Raw genomic sequence first — 12,028 nt, 5'->3', positions numbered from 1 at the left:
TGTAGTAAGATATTTGGTACCTGTTTCTACCATTGAGTTTAATCATTATAACTATATTGTCATGAAGATACAATCAATAGTCCAGCTCATCGACAGCTACAATATCGACACAGATAAAATTAGAATCAGAAAAAACCACAAATCGCTGAAATAACTGGTTTGACCATTCCATTGGATAAACCCAACTGGATAAAGGATGTTTGCATCAATAATCTGGAAGTGCAAAATGATCTTATTATGAAAATGAAATCCGTTGGTTCTCATTCAACTTCTTTCTGCTGCTTGTTTTGTTTTCTCTATTTTTTATATCAACTGCTGGGAAATAACTTTGGTTTAATTATTTCAATACTGCTGCTTTTGCAAATGATCTGTACCCACGATCGATGCAAGAGATTGGGCTAGGCTCATACATGAAATAAAACAGAACACCTGATGCTAATCTAACGCTATGATTGGTTTTGTCAACTCAGCAACCGTTTCAGAGAGTTCACAAATCGGTAGAAGTCAAGTTGGCGTCCACTTCCAGACAAATGTTATATTACTTATTATGTTCAATTTGTATTGGTATACGTATATTGGATATACAGGAGGTCAGCGTATAAAGTAGTATTTCCTTGTGAATTCTATCCGTGTAATCGGATTGACTGGATGATTAATGATAAAACCTTGTTCATCCAGTTTATTTTTTCTATTTTCAGCTATAATAATCATCAATTATTGTTTTCTTTCTTTACTCCTTCGGTAGCATACAGACAATGTTTTTTTGTTGAAGCAACAAGTCTTGCAAGCTCGGCATGTTGTATATAACTTTAGATGGCGATACGAATTAGTATTGTTGTCAATCATTGCTGTAGCTCCATACACTACATTTCCAGAGTCAGACTGGTCCGATTTTCAAATCTTTTTCGTAACTTTCAGTATGAGGCTATAAAGAAAATAACATCGTTGCAAAAGAAATTGGGAAGCCAATAACTCCAATTCAATAAAAAGTTCAATATGTGTTTCATTTATCTATCCTTCCAAATGTTACTCTGTACAACTATGTGAGTCCTTAAGTCTAACCGACAACGCCGTAGCCTAATGAACTACTTTCTAATAAAAACAGCCTAAAGGTTTCAGACGGTCTGAATGGTTTCAATGACAATATTGTTGACAAATAACACGAGATCAGAAGTCAACTGTTTTTATTGACATGATGATTTAAAATATCAACATTCAACATATCGACCCTTTCATCTCACACCATCTTCACAATTTCAAGATATTCTTACTTCGTCTTATACCTTGACAGTAGTAGCCACCTTTCTTGTATCATGGAAAGCAGCGGTTTGAATGGATTATACGCCTGCAAACATATCCAATCAAAGCCCCAACAGACAGACTGTAAACATTGTGGCTTCTTGGTTAAAGACTCTCTGTTTAGGACTTTGATTGGCTGTTTTCGCTCACGTACAATGCAATCAAATCACTGAATTTACAAATCTCTGCGATACAAGACACACATCGTTCCTTACCACAACGAAAGAGGGATGCCTCATCGGAAACAAACGCGTTTGGTAGATGACAAATTAACGTCTGCTTCCAGAGGATGCTGATATCACAGACTAGGTAGTTGTTGGTAGATGACAAGTTAATGTTCGCTTCCAGCTAACTGATATCACAGACTTGGTAGTTGTTGGTAGATGACAAGTTAACGTCCACTTCCAGCTAACAGATATCACAGACTAGGTAGTTGTTGGTAGATTACAAGTTAACGTCCACTTCCAGCTAACTGATATCACAGACTAGGTAGTTGTTGGTAGATTACAAGTTAACGTCCACTTCCAGCTAACTGATATCACAGACTAGGTAGTTGTTGGTAGTCGTAGTAGTTGGTAGTTGGATTGGTTCAAATTGGATGATTCTGTGCTGTTGGCTTGGACGTTGACAAAAAAACGAACGGGTGGTCTTAGTTTAATTGTGGATTAACTTATCCGAATCACAGATGTCCATCAGATTATTCAAATCCTTCCATCAATCTACACAATTACACACTTCTCTACCTTTATTTGGTTATTTCGGTGAATCAAAACGATCTGGAATGCTCGGATTCCTCAATTGAAAACCAAGGTCAACAGTTTTCTCCTGATCAAAGGAATTCCACTGGAAATCCGACCTCTCAATGAAAATAAATAAAATTCCAACGTGGACCAATTTAAACCCAGTCGATCTATCGAACGAACCATTGTGGTGTTCATGTCTGAAGGCTGCGTCTAATGTCTTGACTACGTACAATCCAATCCGATTGCTGCATTTACAAACTGATGTGATACAAGAAAGGTGGCTATTGCAGTCAAGGTATAAGACGCAGTGCGTTATAGCTTGACCACCGTGAAGATGGCCGCTAAATTGTTGTATAATCGTCGAAACCAATCATTATCCAAAACTATTGAGTTCGATCTAAATTGACAAACGCCATGACAGACGACAACTCAATGACGAAAATTAATCATTAAATATAAATAACAATTCTTTTAATTAACTTATTTACGTCAGTGAATATCAATATACGGCGTTATCATCGATATACTCATACATATTGCCCAGGGGATGAATAGCTAAGGGCGATAACTCTGTCGACCTGATAAACGAAAAATTGATTAAAATGTGTCCATAAATGTGCTTTTATCGTTTAAAAGTGATCATTTCAATAATCTTTAACATGATTTATCAATAAGAAACGGTTTCACCCTGGTTTGACTGTCTGTGATCGAGACTATGGGTGTTAATAGTTGTATGTTGATCACTAGATAAAATAGTGTTCGGGATATCCTCGGTCTGAAGGACTTGGGAACCTTCTTAGACGCTTCATAAGAGGTTTGCTTATTTTGAATCTCAAAGTTGTCCCCTCATTAAGCCAGTCTCAACCCTATTTGTACCCCCAGTCTCGGGAGGCTGGCACCACCACTGCACATACTAAGTGGTAATGCATCTTTCGAATGTAACTTTAAATGTGCTATATATCTATATATTAAACAATTATCAAATTACTACCATCCACAATGAGAGTAGGTCACTATCAATGTAATTTGGGTGTCATTTTGAAATATAATGAACTAAACTGAGTAAAATTAGACCATGATGGTAATAATAACGTGAGAGAATGTCTGTACTCGAAATTATTTCATGGTTCAAATTAGACACAATACTGAAAATCAGAAAAATATGTATTTGTGATAAAATTATCGAAGATAAAGGCACTATGTGTGTTTTCATTGTTACGCTGAGTGGTGTTTTTTAAAGGTGACCCAGGCTCGTAGCTACATCGGGTGGGGGCATTCTGACAACCGACAAATCCCATTACTACAACCAAATACTACCCCCAGCCAATTCAAGTTCGGCTGCGGGTCTGAGGTGATCTTCACACCTATATGTATCACAAACAAACTCCTTACGAAATTCAAATAAAATATATAGAACACTATGTGTAAATGTTTATTGACCAATTGGTAATTTATTTAAAGAGTACACGGAGATATTTAATATGCACAACTTGGTGCGATTGGGAACACCTTTATTTACCGTATTATTATCTAATTGTATAAAGGTGTGGACGAAAAACAACGGATTTTTTTTAATTTTATAGGTGTGCACTTTAATGGCATATAATTTGTGTTCATAATAAAGCCAGAACGAGTTATCAATGAAATTATGTTTTCTGAAGCCAAGATGCTCATTCGCTGGTAAATGTGTCATAAACCAGGGCATATTTGACTAGAACGGCAGTAATAATAAATGCAATATTATTATTCTTTAGTCGATTTCCAACCTTTTATTTCTCCAGGGAATCCAAACGCGAAATTGAATACAAAAATTTAAATAAATGGAATTTTCAAATTGCAAATCACAGAGGTGTGGAATTGAATTGTATACTGAAACAAAACTCTTTCTAGGAATTATTAGGTAGAGGGGCCCGAATAAAGACCGCCATGGAGGCCAACAGCACCAGGCCTTTTAGAATTCATTGGAACGAAATTTGAAACTGTGGAGGGGAGGGGAGCCTAATTTCTGGGGCGCGGGGACATTCTACCTGTGGAAACGCCACAGACTCTTATCCACAAAAAAAAAACTGAAAACCTTCACAGTCCTTTTAATATAAACGACGAGTGGACGAGTAATTATATGTATATCCGATTTGCTATTGAAAGCTAGGGTATAATAACAAATTGTAAAGATGATTGTTGTTATGTTATCAAATGAATCAATATCCTCTTGACTCGAGGAAATTATACTGTTCACGTTTCTTAGTTAAAAACTCATATATTGTATCTATTTCCTTTCGTCGATTTATACAGAAATTTATTCAGTATTTTTTATGGGAAAGAGATAATTGTATGTGATGTTTATCATGGCGATCTATTCATAATGCAGATTTCTTAACCATGTCAAGCTATTACGAACTCCGTACTTATACCTTGATTGAAATCACCCCTTTTCTTGTATTACGGAACGCAGCAATTTGATTAAATTGTACACTAGCGAATACAGCCAAGAAAAGTGGCTATTGCAGTCAAGGTATAAGAACTCACTGATGATAAAACTGAAACTGGGTTGGGAAGGGGGTCTAATCTGGCGTCATCCCATCGCGTAGAAATGCCAGTGGGTATACACGTATATTGTGATGTTAATACGTTATAACCATCACTGAAATGAAGAAATATTACCCTTACAACTGTCGATAATGATAAATGACCGGGCCTGTATTATTTTCTACGGTAAAGAAGTGTCAATAAGATTGATGATGACGACCATAAAACCTGGTCAAACCTGGAGTCTTTCTTACATATACCTTGAGAAATAGGTCATAACGTTTAATTACCTTATTAAAGTACGAATTTGGAGAATTTTGACGAAATTCAGAGTTTTACTATGATGTGAATTACGTGACAATCGTTGAAGAAGATTAAAGTAAACGAAAAAAAAGGCGTAACAAGTTGTTTATGCCAGTAATTCATGAATTGGAAATGCAGCATGAAAACTAGACAGTGGCATCAATTCAGACCCAGAACTACAGGGTGAGGGGCAAGAAAAGGGGGTACCCTGAAAAAATTCTGAAATTCGGACAACCGACCAGTTCCATAACTGCAACTAATCACCATACACCAATGCCCCTCCGGAAATATTACTTGCTCCTCCGAACGAAGGTAGAAGATGTAGATTTGTACACATACAGATCAGTTTATTCTAAAATCAACACGATCATTTTGCCATTTGGCGTATTTTGAGCTGATGCATAAAGAATCATTGATACCAGTTCCTAATAATGCCTGCCACGCAGAATCTCTCAAAGAAGTCAATTTTCAGCTTAATTTTTTTCATGTAAACACATCGTTCTGTTTACTATCATTTTGTAAACAAATTTCTCACGATACCACACCTTGGACTTGAATAAAACGTGTTTTAATCTATCAATCCTTTCTGACCACAAATACATTCCCTTGTGATGTGATTGTGGCTAGGATTTGAAAGGAAACCCGGAATATCCTCAGGGACACGGCGGGGTGTTTTTGGACACGGGCTTTCTATCTTGGTGTGATTTTGTTGGTTAAACAAAGTAGACACATCACACATTATATTGGATTAACAATTGAAACAATTGGTTAGACAAATACTTTACACTATCGCCCGGATTAGATCTATTTTAATCGATTGTCTCGTGAAAGGATTTAATCTATTTTCTTAATACGACTCAGAAGAGCTCATCAGAGCTTATTGTAGTACATTTAAATATATAAACAATGCTTGTAAGACACGTGCCTTCTCGTCCACTGAATGAAACTAACCGTAAACATACTCAGCGACCAATGGTCAAGGTTTTGAACAGGTCACGTGATCTTAAACTGACCCTAGGGGCGATTTGAACTACGGTCACTACGTGGTTAAAAGTTATCATTCAACTTTATGAGATGTTGTCTTTTAAACCTACGATTGCAACGACGTGAATATATTTAACAGTGTATAAGTAGTCGTCAATAAGCGCGGGAAATATTTACTATGGTATATCAACTTTACTGTGAGTTATGGAGTGTAATGCCCACTTTAACCATGCGTTATCAACTGTAGTAATGTATAACTCGAAAGTACAAATTTAGCCTTCAGTTTACACTGTTATCTTCACCTGTTAAAAGTGGGACGATTTCCGTCCCTTTAACAGATATATTCTGTGATTTGTGAGAGGACGGTAGAGAAAAATGGCGCGAACTGGAATGCCACAGGAGTCTGATAATTGGGAAATTAAGTTCCGACAGGACGAGGAGATGGAATTCTTTACAGAATTGGCACTTCATGAAACAGAACGTTGGATACAGGTAAGCTACTGTACATTGACAATTTTTACTATTAAACCTATTGAAGCGATATAAAAAAAACTTCTTAAATAGAGAAACATAGTGAACATCTTCTTTCAATAGTCGTGCGACATCGTTTACTATCGATGTGGCCCAGTTTTTATTCTTCTAAGTTATTTTCAATTCAACTCAGGGCTGCACACTTGGGTTTTCTTTATCTATTTAACAATAGTCAGATGGCTTTGGAATGTTAAAAAGGGTGTGAACGCTATGATAGGGTTTAAAAATATCTTTTTCAAGTTAAGGGTTATTGTATAAGTCAAAATAGAAATGTAAGTCTCTTTTTAACAAGAAAGGTTTTTGTGACATGTTTTTTTAAAAGGAACGGGTTTCCCATTGATACTTCAAAAGTAATAGATATGACCAATCGTGTAATTCCTGGATTTGAGGGGTCAAATTTCGACAGTGAGATGTGAACACTATTACTGATTAGTTGAGTTAAGAAATTCCTGTTTTTGAGACTAAGGTTTGATTGGTGAAGCTGTTGCTTTAAGAACTGCTTCAAAACACACAGATTTTCACCTGAATGCAGATTGCCAATAATTTGTTAACAGAAGGACCATGACTAAGGTATTAATTGTAATATTGATGTAATCTTACATAGGTGAAGTGGCTAGAAATAGATTTATAGACCCTTAATCTTGTCAACACCTAGGGAAATATAGAATAGGGTTTTTAAGGGTTTTGCCCTCTGACATAAGGTTTAGTATATCAGATGCATTAGTATCTATTTCACCATTGCTTTAAGGATTTTAGTGATAGCACTCTGTCTAATAAAGTTCTGGGTTTAAATAATTTACTAAAACATCCAGAAACAAAATCTCAAGACTTCAGTGTTCAGTGTCCTACAACAATTCAGACACACTATTCTTTTTAACACCCCAGTTCCTTCCCAACAACAACCTATCAACTGGCTATATATTGCTCTTATCCATCCCAAGTCCCAGCTCTACACGTTCCTTACTGATATTGTATCCCCAAACCCATTCTACACCAACAGCCTACTAACTGGCTTGGTATTTAAGATAAAGATGTAATGTACAGTTCAGTTGGTAAAATGATACATTCTCCATTCTCCAGCCCCAGTCCCAGCTCTGGTTCCTTACTGATACCTTATTCCCAGTCCTGTCTACACCAACACCCTACTAACTGGCTAGGTATTTTTAATGATATTAAGATCAGTTGGTAAGATAATACATTAACTCACTGATAAATACATCTATACCCTAGCCCTAGCCTTAGCCTTAGTTCCTTACTGATACCTTATTCCCAGTCCTGTCTACACCAACACCCTACTAACTGGCTAGGTATTTTTAATGATATTAAGATCAGTTGCTAAGATAATACATTAGCTCACTGATAAATACATTTATACCCTAACCCTAGCCTTAGCCTTAGTTCCTTACTGATATTCCTACACCAACACCCCACTAACTGGCTAGGTATTTATGATAATGATGTAATGTATAGATCAGTTTGTAAGATGATACATTAGCTCACTGATAAATATGATAAGTTTTAAGAGATGATATATACAGGTATTTAGATTGAGATTTGATATGATAAAAATATTTAACTTGGTGTTTAAAACTCTATCTTAGACATATTTCCTCAATTCATAAACTATCTTCAAATTAGAGTTTTTCATTTAGTTTTTTAAATTCCAGTTGTCTGAAGATCACATAGCATGAAACTCATGAGTAACAACATGATTCAAGTTCTGTTTTAATATTTCTGAATTTTTAATTTTTGAATGATATAATAATAAAGTCTGTAATAAAGATCTAGTAAGCTAGATGGGATCTAACTGGGCTTCATTCCTTTTCCCTTTAAGTATTTTGTTAATAAATGTTCTGCTCTGTATTTTCAATATATTTTCATGTACAAAATAACTTTGAAATTTCCTTGGGTTCATATGGCCCTGTCTGCACGGCCAAGCATTCATTATTAATCTTATAACAGAGTACTGATTATGAATCTTCCAATAGACACGTGTTTATGAAAATACCAAACAAACAAACCTGTGTTCGAATTTACAAAACAAAACACAGAAATAACTATATGCAAGTGTTTTGATTGGCTTGCTCGACAATCAGATGACACAATTATATGAATTATCTCAGTCCTGATTACAAGATTTACCTGCTAAAGTGAAACATGGTTCTAGAAGAGATTATGGTGTGCAATATGAACATAATGAAGATTAATGTATGATATATACAGGATAATTCTGTTCTAATAGATCTGACATTTTATAACTCACAATCTATTTTTTATTTAGTAAATATCAGTTGTAAATTATGATATTTGAATCCTGTTTTCCTCTTAAATGTAGTTGATACAGGTCTGTTTATTAAATGAGACAATAACTCTCTGAAACAATTGCATTATGTGTTTTAAACAATTTTTTTGGATTACTTGTAAGCATTGTATTATTTCAGTTTTTCAGATTTTACATTGTTGTAATTTCTCTTTACACACAGTGCAGAACATTTATAGTACCATTTCAATTTAATCTTTATTACTCAAATTGATAATTGATGTAAAAGAAGTATGTTCTCTTCTTGTGACCTTGGCCAGTGCTTCTATAGGAGAGTATCTTGGCATAGGTTGAGATAATACTTCAGATTTTTCAACCGGGTTTCCTGTCCCCAGTCAGTGATGTAGGTTAGACAGACTGACTTAAGTGTCTTGTTGATCGGATGGGACAATAAACGGAGGCCCTATTGTTCTACAGACTGTGCACACAAAAGATTCCTTGACAGTTGAAAATTGAAGAGTCCTGGCAAAATTTTCCTCATTGCATACTGCATGGCGTTATGCGTTTTCATTAGTCGAAACACCAACTTATAATACCATGGGGCAATAGTGACCATTATAAATTGATAATGCTTGTCCGAAATTAAAATGACTTGGCATAAATACAACCTGTTCATCCTCTTAATTTCCCTTAACATTATTATTCAATTCTAATAAATTTCTTCTAAAGGTCATTCACTTTATGAAAACTTGTGAAATATTTTGTCAAAAAAAAAAGAACCCAAAATATATTCAAAATAAAGGTATTTAAACCTGAGATCTATTGTAAATAAATGGAACAGAACAGATTTTATTTCATACTCTGTTTTCAAGTATTTAAAGGGACAGATTCGCCATCGTTTAAACAATCGTACCTTAGTCTCAGAAACAGGAATATTTTGCTAAGTTTATCAGTAATAGTGTTCACATCTGATTGTCCAAATTTGAGCCTTCAAATCCTCGTGTGTCCAGAATTAACCGTGTTATAAAGTTATGAATTGACTGGTCTTCGCCATATTCAGTGTGTTTTTGGAGAAATTATGTGAATTTGGTACATTTCTAGTATTTCTGCAGACTATTTACATATATTCAAGGCTCAAATCAACCCTGAAAATGGCGAATCTGTCCCTTTAAAAACTAGTTGAATTCACAAAAGGAACGTCCATTGAGCGTTAATTATAGACCAGAGTTTTCTCTCCACTTGATTCACTGGACCAGTGATTTTTTCTTTACAAACCTAGAAAATGACAATTTTTGATTGCGTGTCACTGTTTTTGAAATTGAAAGTAGCCTGTCGAGAGAGATCATGTCAATTTTGATTAAAATAGACTCAAAATCATATTTGAATTAAAAAACAATTCTGCACTCAAATACCCCTATTAGTTTACTGTCAAATCAAAGATAGTTTAACATTTATAGATTCAGAAAATAGTTTATTGACAGCCTAAAGTGATATAGATATGCATTTTTTAATCCTTGTTGTTAAAACGCACGAGGTAAAAATAGAAAATATTTGTTAGATTATTCAGAAACAAATACAATTCAATATTTTAACAATAAATATCCTAAAAGTTCCTGCATCGAAATGAAATGAATGGAGTTTAATTGTCCTACTGCTCTGCATCTTATTAACTAATGAAGACGGGCAACACCATGCAGTGTGTAATGGGGACAATTTTGTCAGGACAGCAGCATTAGTCTACTATTTTTTCATTTCCAACTGTCCAGGGATATTTAACATGCACAGTCTGTAGCACAAGGGGCCTAGGTTTATCGTCTCATCCGAACGCCTATCCTGCATGTAAGAAAACCTTTTATTGAGCAGAGCATTTGATGGGTTGAATATTAGGTTATTCAGAACAAGAGAGGCATAACTATCTCGTCAGATCATAGATTGCAAGTGGAGTCACCCACAGAAAAAACGCCAAATTAAACATCCAGATTTGCATTTAGATCAGATTGAGGTTTGTGAAGGGGCTCTCACACTGTACTTATCACCAGTTGTGTATGTTTGTGAATTAGAATCGTGGTCACAAGTATCTCATGCATCTGAGTTCAAGAGTTGTGAGTTGTGTTCAGAACTCAACAACTGGTGCTCTCTATGGTGCGAAGGAACCCTCGACTGAAACTTTACGAGTAAGGGAAATAAATGAAAATGTTGTATTGGATTCTAAATATAAATTTGTGTCTAATTTTCTGTTAAAATAAGTTTAATATTGACAAGTCTCATCATTGTAACTTTGATAAACAAAAATAGGAATAAAAAAAAGAAAATTGTTTGCTGATAATTTTCCTTTAATATCAACCTTGGTATTTCAACAAGCAATTGTTTTATCTAGAGCAACGGACAAACTGCAATCAATTTAAACCAAAGGTATTTAACTTGAACTTTTAAAATTTCATACCAGGTTTCCCCTTGTGACTTTTCAGTGATGCAGGTCGGAGGGGCTGACAAGGAAAAAGTGGCCAGTTGTTCAGTTGGGACAATAAACCGAGGCCCAAAAGGAATTTTAACTTGACCTTTTAAAATTTCTTGCTTTGTTTCCTCTCAAAACAAAACAGTCATCTCTATCCCTAGCACAACAAACTGTAGGGAGCTTGAGTTGGTCATGTGTAAACACTGGACCATGTTAAGGCCCTAATAAAAAGCTTTGATGATGTCATCAAGCTACTGACTGGTCAATATAAACACCAAATAAAACTTTTAATGTTAACATTATACCACATGGTTTCAACTATAACTTTTTATGATAATGGTTTGAGGCTACCAGACGCGCTGGTCAGTAACTGTCCAGATGTAATTGAATTGAAAGATTTTCAGTTGCTGCAGCTATCTTTGAACATGAGTAAATATTAAGGAATGTTCCCTACAAATCCTTGTCCAAAGAATGGTAAAATCAGGAGTAAAAGTTGTGTAGAGGTGGACTCCTCCAAAGAGTAGTACCATTAGGTGTTCCGAAATCTATACTTTTGACATTTGAGAGCTTCTGGTAGACATCTTTTATCTTTGTAGTAAAATTATAAAAAATGACCACTTCCTAAACTTGAGAGTCTGATGTTGCAAACAAGCATTGGTATGCTCACTCTTATGGACACCTTATTTCTCAAGTTGACCCAGCTGTAAATTGGCACAAAAGAGGGAAGAATGCCAAGAAATTTGCTTGTAGACAGTTGCCAGAATCCTCAAGAACTTAATTGTATTATCCTTGTAAAATATGTTATTTTGATATTAACTCAAGATGTCAATTTGCAAATAGGTATAAATATTCTGGGAAAGATCAATGCCAAAAATTTGACCAAGGACCAGGTGGTCAACAGCTGGCAGAATCCTTGAGAACCTTATT

This window comes from Lottia gigantea (genome assembly GCF_000327385.1).
Source record: "Lottia gigantea unplaced genomic scaffold LOTGIsca_42, whole genome shotgun sequence".
NCBI lineage: Eukaryota > Metazoa > Mollusca > Gastropoda > Lottiidae > Lottia > Lottia gigantea.
This window is presented reverse-complemented; position numbering follows the sequence as displayed.